The following is a 12,593-nucleotide window of genomic DNA, read 5'->3' on the forward strand; positions in this document are numbered from 1 at the left end:
TGCACTCACCTTCAGTGCCGACCGCCCCCCAGCCTGCTTGATGTGTTGGATTCTGGATGCTCTCCAGATGTCTGTCACACTCAACTCTTGCGTCTCTGTCCACAGCATAGATGGTTTCTGCTTATGTATATAAAGTGGGCGGGGAGGGCTTCTTTGGGGGCAGTTAACAAAGGAAAGACTTTATTGGCATCTGAGACCATGAGGGCTATTTTCTTCATGAGATAACATGGAAGATAACACAAGGCCTAGTAGAGACTTCAAATTGAAACCCAGTTGGGGAGATAAGACTTTTTCTCCAAAAAGAAAAAAAAGAATGCTATTTATCAGCCCAAGAAAGCAGTACTCTCTCAAGAAGGAGCAATGGATCTAAGGATCCTGGCGTTTCTGTTTTCTAATTGGATTCCAGGAATATGTGCATTGCTCATGGTGAGTTCCAAGCTTCTCAGGGCTCAGAACAGTCCGTGGGCACTATGTTAGGCTCAGTGAGTATCTACTGGAATGAGAAGAGTCAGAGGCTAGACTGGAGGCGCCATTTTGTGGAATCCCGAGTCTGTGCACACCCTGCAGGCCAAATAGAGGCCTAGCCCTTAATGATATTAGTCAGACATGATTTAGCAAAGCTGTGCTATTTGCTTGTCAGATGTACACAACTTCCTTCAAGTCAGATGTCTGCCTCCAGTTCCCTTAAGGTAGTCCTCACGTCTGAGGTGAATGGCTTTCAAAGCCCTTCTTCATTTCCCTAGCACCTCAGCCCCTCCACACGTTTGACATGCCAGTTCTTTTCCGTAGGATCACTTTCCACCATGCTATAAGCATTGTTTTCGTTTCCAGGCTCTGCCTGAGCACACCTGTTCTAAAGAATGATATACTGTATATATATATATGGGAGTAGAGGCCACATTTTGTACCTAGTAACCCTTACAGGATGTTGTTCATGTTCCTCCTTGTGAGACACGGGGAGAATGTGATAGAGAAATCTAGCTGGCTACAGCGTAGGTCAGTGTTAGAAATGTTTCTAAAGATCCTTTTCATTTCAAGGGTTAAATGGGGCATAAATTGCAATATGTGTACCAAACACTGGAATACAGTGCATGAGTCATATCTCTATATATATACAGTATATGTACATATACTGTTCTTGGTTTTACTGTTCCATTTGAATATTTCTACTGTAAAAAGGACAGTGGTTTTGAAATTGTTGAAAATAAATGTATTTTTGTATATTAAAGCTACATACTTGGCTGAGGATTCTCTCTTTTAATGATTTTCTTTTTTACCTACCATATCCATCAGACATGGCTGCAGTACTGGTATGCAGTCACCTTCCCAACAGACAAGGAAACACTCATTGGAACATCTATACATCCTTTGTTTATGAGTCTTTGGGTGGATTGACATTTGGTGATCTCAACAGAGCCTACTGGCTCTGTTGGGGATCTCTGGATGTGAAGTGCTTTGAGTCTGTTCTGTAAAAGAATTGGAAAATTCCACATGACACACACTGAAACACAGTGTACCTATTTACCCTTTCTATCAACCTGTTTACCTTTGCCATGTCCAACATCAAGGACTAAGGGACACTTCCTCCTGTATTGGTAGTCACTACTAGATACATAGAGTAAGGGAGGAATAAATATTGCCAGTACAACTTAGAACAACAGTGATTTGCTAGACAGATTTATTTTCTTTCATGCTAGCAAAGCGTCTCTTAAATGGTCTATTTAAATCATATTGATGCTCATTATTCAAATGTGAATGGTCAGATCTTTGAGTACAGAACTCAGCAATTACAAAGACTTTGAATCTCATGGCAATTTCCAATGAGAGGTTGATCCGGAACTGACACTTAGGTCTTGAAGATGTTATTTAGTTATTTTTCTGTTGATGTGAAGAGACACCATGACCAAGGCAACTTATAAAATAATAATTTAATTTGGAGGCTCATAGTTTCCATGACCCTCAGGGAAAGGGAGCATGCAGCAGGTAGGCAGACAGGCAGGGGGCCAGGCAGGCAGGCAGGCAATCAGGCATGGTACTGTACCAGTAACTAAGAACTGACCTCTGATCTACAATCATGAAGCAGAAAGAGAGGGCTTACATTATTGTCCATAGACATGGGGGAGAGAGCTAACTGGGAATGGAGTTAGCTTGTGAAAAGCCCACCCCAGTGACACACCTTCTCTCATCAGGCCTCCATTCCTTATCCTTCCGAAATAGTTCCACCAACTACAGACAAAGCATCCAAATAGATGAGCCTATAGAGTCCATTATCATTCAATCACTATAATCACAATCACAATGACAATTACAATTGGGGAGAAATAGGTCCTCCCTTCAATCTACTCCTTTCTCTTTTTTGGCAGAAGCTTCTGTCCCATCCTGTCCTGCAACTGTTCAGTCCCAAAGAAATACACAGAGATCTACATTAATCATAAACTGGTTGGCAATTAGCTCACACTTCTCATTAACTAACTCTTACATCTTAAATTAACCATAAAATTCTTGTCTGTGTTAGCCATGTGGCTTGGTACATTTTATTAGTGAGGCATTTTCACCTTGTTTCCTCTGGGTCTGGGTAACAACTCTAAAGTGAGCCTTTCCTTTTCCCAGAATTCTCCTATTCTGGTTGCCCCACCTATACCTCCTGCCTGGATACTGGCCAATCAGTATTTTATTGAGTCAATACATGTGACAAGTCTTTACAGGGTATAAGACCACTGCCCCACAGTGCCTCCTGCTAGCAGTTTGGTGTGTAATACCAATTTCACATATTCTTCTTTGGTCCTTGGGTGATTAGCTGACTCTCTTCTCCACACTGGGTTATTAAGGGAATGTGAAGTATGGACTACATTAAAGAATGTAAGTGGGATGTTTATATCTCTTTATTGAGTAAATTATCTGATTTATTTGGGGGGAATCTCAGAAATCTAAGAAACCAGAAAGATTTAGCCAATAATTTGATTTGTGTTTTGAAAACTAATCAACTATTCTGGAATTGTTTTTGAAGATAAGGGATTAGGCAAATGTGATTTTCTTTTTATTTGAATTTATTTAGAATGTGTGTATAATTCTTGATACCATTATTCTTGAGTCATACTCCTCCTTGCATTCTTTTGTGCAGTCTGGGAACTGAACCTAGAGCCTGACCCACCTAGACCTATGTTATCTCCCCAAACTGCATGGACAGCCCCACAAATGGTGAATTTATATAGTTTTCTTCCTTAAATATCAAGAGTGTTCCTTAGGAATCTCCACAAGAAGTGGTGGGCTTTTTAGTCTATCCATTTATAACTCAAAGTGGTTAGATTTCTTTAATTAATTTCAAATCTAGAATTTCTCCAATGGTATAAAGTATCTAAAATCCCATCATTGAAAAAGTGCTGCTTCCCCCTGGGCTAAATTCCCGTTTACTCTATGTCTGGATTGATGAAGCTGGTTCACCAGATTAACAGTGAACAAAAGTGAAATCAAAACAGTGTAACAGTTTGAGTCACTCCTGCCATTTGGTCCAATCTCTGGCTAAGAATAGACACTCTGTATCATTGCAAGCAGGAATCTGCAGATTTCCTAGTAGTAGACTGATGGAAAGAGAGAGGGCAGAGATAAGCTTTATCTCTTTCTGTGCAGCATTCTCAATGTATTAGAATGGCATTCCCTAAGGCTGCTCTAGACCTGGAAGCTAAGCCCACAAGCCCTGAGGGGCTGAAGCCCAGCTGTCAACTCCCTCAGCAGACTCACTCAATATTCTTGTGTATATTGAAATTTATGAATCACAGCTTTGTCTGCCCCCGAAATAGCTCAGAGACAGAGATGAGTAGGAGTCACACCTCGTGACTCCTTATACAAGCACTTTACAGATGTGAGAACAGCTTCCAGATTTGCCCCCTTCCTCTCCCGCAAAAACGGAAATTTTGAGAGTCATCTAATTATGTTACCTGAGGTAACACCATTGCAAGTTAGTGTATCAGTGGATTATTTCTTACAAAGAACTTAAACTACAGGTTAGGAGATTACAGACCATCAGCAGCTTATACTAAATTATAAATTACAAACACACACACACACACACACACCATTTCATGTCCTGGTTATTGATGTGTTGATTCCCAGGAATGTTAAAAGCACATTCCCAATTCCCAGAGTGATGCTTAAGGTATGGACATACTAAAAGAACTCCTAGCACTCTAAGAACCAAAGAGGAGTCGGACTCTCCTATTATTACACATAAAATCATAGCAGACCTAATGCCATGACTCTTATAATAATTCAAAGTTAGATCTGGCCCATACCTCCTTAAAAATGCAAATCACCAGATAGCCTGGTTATATGCCAGTATGGCTTCTATATTTACAAATGTCCAGCAGGATTGGAACAAAACTTGTGTTTGCTCCTAGCACCCCTCATTCTGTTACCTTGATAACCCAAATGTTTGGAAGCCTGTGGCCAGATGCCCTTGCCACCCCCTATCACTAAACTGAAATAAGGCTTCTCAACAGGCTGCTTGGGCCAAGTCTCGTATGCTTGCTACATGCATTGCAGGAAGTTGACCCTTTTCATAGGGAAGAAGGTCAGAGATAACACATACAATAGAAGCATCACATCTTGACACATACCAAATTCTGCCAAGTGCTCTTGTCTGCTTTCACAACACTGCCAAAGGGAACCAGAGGCAGCCCATTCTTGACTGCCCAAGTATCTACTTTATCTTTATGTCCCTTAACTTACCTCACCTAATGTTATTCTTGGAGAAGCACAGCATTCTTGAAAGCTCCCTGTGTTTTAAATCCATGTATCATGAGTAGATATACATTTCTACTAGTTCATTTTACAAAAGCAATGAGATATTAAATGCAAAAAAAATGCAGAAGAGAATCTCCGTTGAAGTCAAATTCCTATGAACACTACATGATCATGGAACTTAGTGCTATCATTGCCTTTCAATTATCTGAGTCCCTTAGGGCAAAACTGACAAATATGGTCCAATTTTCTATTTATAAATTGAAGATAAAGACATTTGTTTTACAAAGTTGGGACTTAGATTAAATGGCATAATGTGCATAAGAATATATAAATAATGAATTGTTTCTGAAAACTGCTCCTGTTGCCCTGGTTCATTGTCCATAACAATTTAAAAATTATCTAACCATTCTCTCAGTTGAACTATATGGCAGGGGGCAGGCAACCAGAATTATCTAGAGAAACAGTCTGAGCGCTCTCTCTCTCTCTCTCTCTCTCTCTCTCTCTCTCTCTCTCTCTCAAAAAAAGCAGACTTTTAAGATCTGTTCTTCCACATTGATCCCCAAAGTTACTTTCTTCTATTGTTTTCTTTCCTGACATAACTGATTTTGCTTTTCTTATAGTATATGAAAGGGGCTAGAGATGTACGTCTCTCCTCCAAGATACCAGGAATGCATGGCAGAAGGACATCTCAAAGGCTCCCAGACTCTGAAATGTGCTAGCTTTTACTTTGTGGATACACCCAGAGACAGCCATACCAGAGGGACAAAAACAGCTTGACATCATATGGTCATATGTCTGAGCTCAGGCATTTGTAAATCACCTACTTCGTGTAACTCACTTCGCATACAAATGCTCTTGTGACACCATGTGTAGCCCCAAGTCCTTGGATCTGCCAAAGCCTCTCTAGCCATCACCGCTGTATGTTCCCTCTTCACAAGCTTTGGGAAACAACCCAATAAAATAATAATTTGTGGGAATGCAGCACTTTTAGATTCCAGAATGCAGATCCCATGATGTTCAATTGTCTTCATGTAGTCATAGTTTGAGAGGAGTTGATCCAGCCTGTGCAGAGAAAGTGAAAATTATTTTCAAAATGTCCTCAAGAACAGGGAAATGGGAAATGGCAGTGATATGCAAGCCTCTTTGCTGTCATTGCTGCTTAGCCTTTGGTGAGTGATGTTTTTAGCTATTAACCAGATTAATTGGGACCCTCAGTGATTTACTGCCCAGGAAGCTTGGGGGCTGGTCCTGTAAGAAGAGACTTCAGGAACTAAAACACCTATGGTCTAAAGTGTCCACTGGGCTCCAGGAATGTCTTCCCATGAAGACCTGATTTCTCCTCATTTGGACCTCTCCCAAAATATTCTTAAGATGTGGAATCTTGTTCCATATGTCACTTGTAGATGATTACTGCTGCCAGTGACCAGGAGCTGGCTGAGGAGAACACCCTGCACAACTGTGGTGGGCGAGAAGAGAAAGGCAACAGCTGCAGCCACAAAAAGAAAGCAGAATTGTTTCTCTTGTCCCCAATTTATCTCCTTTGGTTTCTGGGGAGAATCACCTGGGAAGCACACGATTGTCTCCATGAGCAGTGCACCTGTTCCGTGCAGTGCCAGGGTGATTTTTTTTCCATCCCGCCCTTCCAAAATCGTAGGGTTCAATTAGAAGATTGCTGGTTTCTTCCATCAGCAGCTGGAACTTTTCATAGAAGGGGTACTGAGAAATAAAGTTAATCTCTGTCAATTAGAAAGCTCTACTTGACACATTCTCATTTCAACATGTCAATTTCAGATTCTCCTCTGTGAGGGAAAATTACAGATGCTCCCCAGATTTCTAATCTATTTATAATGGTAACAAGGCAACTGGAGGCAGGGTGTGCTCATCATGAGCTAATCATCCTCTGCTATGCCTTGTGCGTCCTAATTAGTGGTATGTTGGTTGCCTACTGATCAAGTTGGGAGACTCATCTCGGCAAAAAGCATAAGGAGGATAAGAGGAAGACAACTGAGCCCGGTGGAGCCTGGAGATTGGCAGAGTTTCTAACAACAGGTGGGCTTCACACCTTGCAATGAAATGTATCTTTCTTAAATAAGCAGCCATCATTCCTATCAGTGATAACAGAAACATGGAAGGGTTCCAAACTCATCTCCTTTCCACACAGGAGCTATTCACAGGGAAATGTCATCCTTCCAAAATCTCTAGCATCACTCAGAAGAAAGGGGGATACTTACACATATGTATTACATATTTAGTTATTCATATTAGCTCTTTCTGTGGACCTGGGGGCCACCACTGATGATCAAGAAACACTTTTAAGGTACCATTCATTATCTAAACTAGGATACAATTGAGGATGAATGGAACACTAACAATAGCTCCTTTGAGGAAAATAACCATAGAAATCAGGGTATGCAAGCCAACTTGATGCACAACTAGTTTCATTTAGAGTTCATAGAAAGAGTTTGTCCTGCCAGGCATTGTACCTGTGTTCCTTTCATGGATACTTGAATTACTGTTACTCTTTCAGATCATGATCAATGGTTGATCATATAATTCTCTGAGTCCCAAATTGTGGAAATCTGTGTTCTGCTTTGATGTTTTTTGGGGGCTCTTATGAGGGTATGAGTGACTGCATAGGCCAATGAACAGAGCACCAAAGAGTTTTTAAAAAGATGTTAAAACACTGTATCTGTTCCTGTTCTTGGTTGTGGAAAATAGATACCTACCTTGACTAATTCAAGCACAAAGGGAGTTATTAGAAAGATATTAGATGGTCATGGCAGTCAATCACATTTGTAGAATAAAGCCTGGAAATTGGCATATGCTAAAGGAGACATGAAAGGAAGGGAAATGGGAAGACCAGAACGATTTTCTTCACAGCATCTTATCAGAAGCTGCCTCCAGGATGAGGGGATTTTAATCATATCTTCTGATTTTATGTGGCAAATGATCTGAACTTCCAGACAAGTCCCTCAGCTGCTGGTGCTTCGGTCCCAAGGCTGCACCGCGGTCCTTCAGTGTTAAAATCTGAATGTGTGTCCCAAAGTCCAGGCGCTGAAGCTCTTAATCCCTGGGGTGTTTGAATGGGACTGTATTTGAGGGTTGGGCTTTTAAAGTGATGACTAAGATAAAATGAGTTGATGTTGATATTGATGGTACATTTATAGGAAGGGGGAGGCCACTGGTGCGGCTCAGTGGGTAAAGGTACTAAGCCTGAAGAGCTGAGTTCAGTTCCAAGGACCCATGTGGTAGGAGGAGAAAACTAACTCCTGTGGGATATGCTCTATTCACCCCATGTTTGTCATGCGACTCATGTACGTACAGACATACCACACACACACACACACACACACACACACACACACGCGCGCGCACGCACGCACGCACGCACGCGCACGCGCGCGCGGTATTAATAAAGATGTCATAGAAGTCTTGAAAGAAGAGAACATTAGAATGTAAGTACAACATGACAGCCATGTGAAGACACAGGTGAATACAACCATCTGGTAATTTGAACTGTGACTTTTAAACTTATAGAAAATTACTGAAACAAATATCTTTTGCTCGAGCCAGTTAAAGCTTTGCTACACCATTGTGCCTTCAAACACAACACTGAGGGGAACGGTTGGGTACTGGCTGTAAGAGTAGAGATAAAAAAGGCAGTAGTCTTGACTATGCTTTTACATTATCTGAACAGGGGAAGATTTACCCTCTTCCTCTCAGTATCGCCAAAGAAAATAAATGAGTAAGGTTACGAATGCAAAATGGATGCTGGAAGCTTGTCTGCTACTCAGGCCCTCAAGGGACTTTGTAAATTACTGCTGAGCATTTATGGAGACTAAAGAATTAAATATCTGTCATTGTGCTAGGCTGAGAATTTCAGACACAACTGCAAGAAACTACATCTTTGGTGCATAGAACTCGAATTTTTTTAAAAAGTGTTCCAATAAATAACCAACCTTCAACTATCTGCACATCAACTCTCCCAGGGAACAACATACATTGATAATTTAGTGAGAAGTAACAGAGAGGAGAAACGACTCAATTCTTGCCTTTGAGGACAAGTAGTAGGAAAAGCTAAGGAAGAATTCTCAAAGACAATTGCATTTGCACAGGACACTAAAGCATGTTGACATTTTCTCACTTCCCCATCTGGAATTTCCCTTCCCCTTATCTCCTTGGTAGAGTGATGGAACTACAGAAATTGGGAATGTGTCAGAACAGAAGGCTGAGTGGAGATCCGTGGGGGTTGCTAAGAAATGGTAGGAAAGATAACATATGAAATAAAACAATAAATTAGAGTCTAGGCTTTTCAAAAAGCTGACCTATTTTGCAATCATGGTATTTATATTTTCTTTTTTTGATGCACATTCAGGGTCTTTATCAATAAAAGAAATAAATATTTATAATTATGGAAATAATTATGATGGTCCCATCCAGGGCCCAGCTGATCTTTAGAAGGTTTTTAGCCATACCACCCTGAATGTGCCCAATTTTGCCTCATCTCAGAAGCTAAACAGAGTTGGTATTTGTATCTTCTATGTTGCTTCAAGTTTTTAAAATTAGCATATACTGGTTCCATAATTGTGAAGGAAGACAAAAGCTAAAGTCACATTAAATGTGCATAATGGTTCTCATGCCTAATGGACTTCTAGGTATTACCCTAGAATTATTTTTAAATAAACTTTAAAAAGATCAGAAAAAATGAAATTATTCTGCAATACAATTATAAACCACAGTTAAAAAAAAAAAAAGGTATATGCCATGGGCCAAAAATGGACTGTGGTTTGAAATAAGGCTTGCGGTAGCATAACATCTGCTACAAAATAGATAGTTTATTGAACCATACTAATGGAAAAAAGAAGCTGTAATTACTTAGGTCCTTCACAATGAGTATTAAAGATACAGGAAATCACTATGCAAGATTCTTGGCAAAGGAAATGGTTCTTACGTTGCTCTCCGCTATTCCTTTCTCTTATTCCTTTCACTAAAGTGGGGAAACTTTTTGTTTAGCACTTCCGTTGGCAGCATCTCACCCATAAGTAATTTGCTATTGTTAAGGAATGTTGGAACAGAACACCACCAATTAAGGTTTTAAGTGGTTATCAAACATGGCAAGAGATTCTGCATGAACTCTGAGGTGAAGAAAGTAGCTTGAGGAAAGCACAGCAAGTGCTGAGAAACATGCTAAACAGACAGGAAACTTCCTGCTGAGTTTTTTTCCTTAAGACTTAACACCTGCCTGGCTCTCGTACTAGGTGATGACTGCAGGTAGAAACATGGAATAGTCGAGATGGAGGAAGGACAGATATGAGAACAAGGAAAAAGATATCATGACTGAGGGAGCCATTATGGAGTTAGCAAGAAACCTGACTCAAAAAATTCCCAGGAAAGGATGACCCCAGATAAGACCATAAGCAATAGAAGAGAGGGTGCCCGAACTGGCTTTGCCCTGTGGTCACACTGATGATTATCTTAAATATCAGTATAGAACCTTTGTCCCACAATAGATGGAAACAGAGGCAGAGACCCACATTGGAGCACTGGACTGAGTTCCCAAGTCCAGTTGAAGAGTAGAAGGAGTGCGAATATGAGGTCAAGACCATGAAGGGTTCATCCACTGAAACAGTTTACCTGAGCTAATGAGAGTTCACTCACTCCAGCTGGACTGGGAAGGAACAAGCATAGGCCCAAACTAGTTCCTCTGAATGTGGCTGACAGTTGTATGGCTGGGGCAGACTGAAGGATCACTGGCAGTGGTGCTGGGATTTATCTCTACTGCATGTACTGGCTTTCTGGGATCCTATTCTCTTTGGATGCATACCTTGCTCAGCCTAGATGTAGTAGGGAGAGCCTTGGACTTTCCACAAAGCAAAGTGCCTTACCCTCTCTTAGGATTAGAGGAGGGTGGGGTGGGAGGATGTGTGAAGGGAATGGGAGGAGGGAAGGGAGTGGGAATTTGGGATTGGTATTTTAAAAATAAATAATAAAAAGAAAAGAAAAAAAGAAACATGGAACTCTTTCCCAGGCCCCTGGTGCATCAGGAGGACTCAAACAAGCCTCACTAGCTTTGGAAAAGGGTCTAACCCATGAACAGGCTTCCATTTTCAGGCTATCCCTTTAATGAGTGTTGACTGACATATCAGGCAACTGCCTTGCAAGCAATGCAGTCTGCTCCTCTGAGCCACCCTACATCACGCAGATGCATCTTAGGATAGAAAAATATTGTTGCGAAAAACATTTTAACTTTTGATTCTCTGCAGATCTAGACTGATTCTAACAACACTATGTATTAACTATATAACTTAGGCTTCTAATCTCCTCAGAGTTGAACTTTTTCTCTTGTTCTTAAGAAAAATAATAGCTGTAGAATGGGGTGGGTCCAGTATACCTAGACACTATCTGCACCCCACCACCCTTCTGTTTTCCTAGGCCTCTGCTATGGCGACCTTACTTGAGCAAACTCAACAGCTCAGTGGAGCCTTTTCTACTTCCCTCAGGAAGCAAATAAATCTAGAAAGGAGAGACCCTGTGCCAAATCATACCTCACTAGTGTTTATCCCTGTTCTTTTGTCAAGCCTCAAGAATCACCACAATGCCAATACTTTTGTGGAGGCAAAATTAGGGCTGGGCAGTGTGAAGCCAGGCACATGACATGGTTAAGGACTGTGAATGCAGAAGAGCTCAAGGCAGTCAACCTTGCCAGCTGAATGCCTCCCTCTATATATAACAAATACAGAGAATAAGCAAGGTCCCCCTCCCCTGTCAGTCAATTGACATTGTTATTATCAACAGTGCATCAAGTTCCTTGTGCCTTTTAGGACCCGGTGGTCATCACAAATGCAGCCATCCCCCACACCCCTCTTTTCTTAGTGCTCTCTTCACACCCATCGCATTTCCCCCTCTCCTCCGGGATCAGCTTCTTTTCTTTCCCCCTCTCAAATTGTTTTCTCTATAAGTAAATGGAAGTGGCAGAGGCTAAAACTCAACAGGGCTCAAAATATCTCTGACAGAGCGGAAAGAAATATTTTTATATTACTCGACATTCCCCAAGTTATTCACCAGAAGTTTCATTTTTCACTAAAGCATTTTCCTAATCTTAAATCCACTGACATGAGTATATATCACGAAGTTAAAAAGATTGAATTACATTTTGTAAGCTAACTGCTAAGATTCATGAAGTCTCAAAGCCCCGGCTTCTCCCCGGGTATATGAAGTAATAGCATCTTACATTTGGGTTCTTTCTTTTCTTCTTGTTATTTTTAAAATTCTTTCCCTGTGAATACATACTAACAAGTTGGTGTCTTCATTCTGATTGGGGAAGATTGAAAATACATGCTATATCATTTTCTAAAAGATCTTTATAAAATGAAGAGCAGTTTTGTCATTTGAGCCCATTTCTTGGGGCTGTCAGCTGCTCTTGAGCTGAGTGTTACAGGATGCTTTTGAGCACAGATGGATCCTGTCAGACAGGCCCGGAGTAGAAACTTCTGTGTGGGGTCCTGGAGCTCCCAATGTGTACTCCAGATTAGAATGTTAGTGGGTGGCCTTGTCCTTGGTAGCTCAGACACTCAAACAGCGGGAAGAACACTGCAGTCCGTCCTTTTGCCATGCTGTTGCTATTGAAGAGTGTTTCCCAAGGATCAACACGCATATCCGTTTTTCAAGGTGGCTATAACAAATTACCTAACCTGAGTGCTTTTAAATGAGATAAATTTATTGTGTCATGGAACAACCTCAAAGTGTTGGTTGGACTGTTTCCTACGGGACTGAGGGAGAATTCATTCCGTTCTCTCTTTGTCACTGGTTGCTTCTGGCAATTCTCAGTACTCCATCCTCACAGCAACCTCTTT

Source organism: Arvicola amphibius, chromosome 1 (genome assembly GCF_903992535.2).
Source record: "Arvicola amphibius chromosome 1, mArvAmp1.2, whole genome shotgun sequence".
NCBI lineage: Eukaryota > Metazoa > Chordata > Mammalia > Rodentia > Cricetidae > Arvicola > Arvicola amphibius.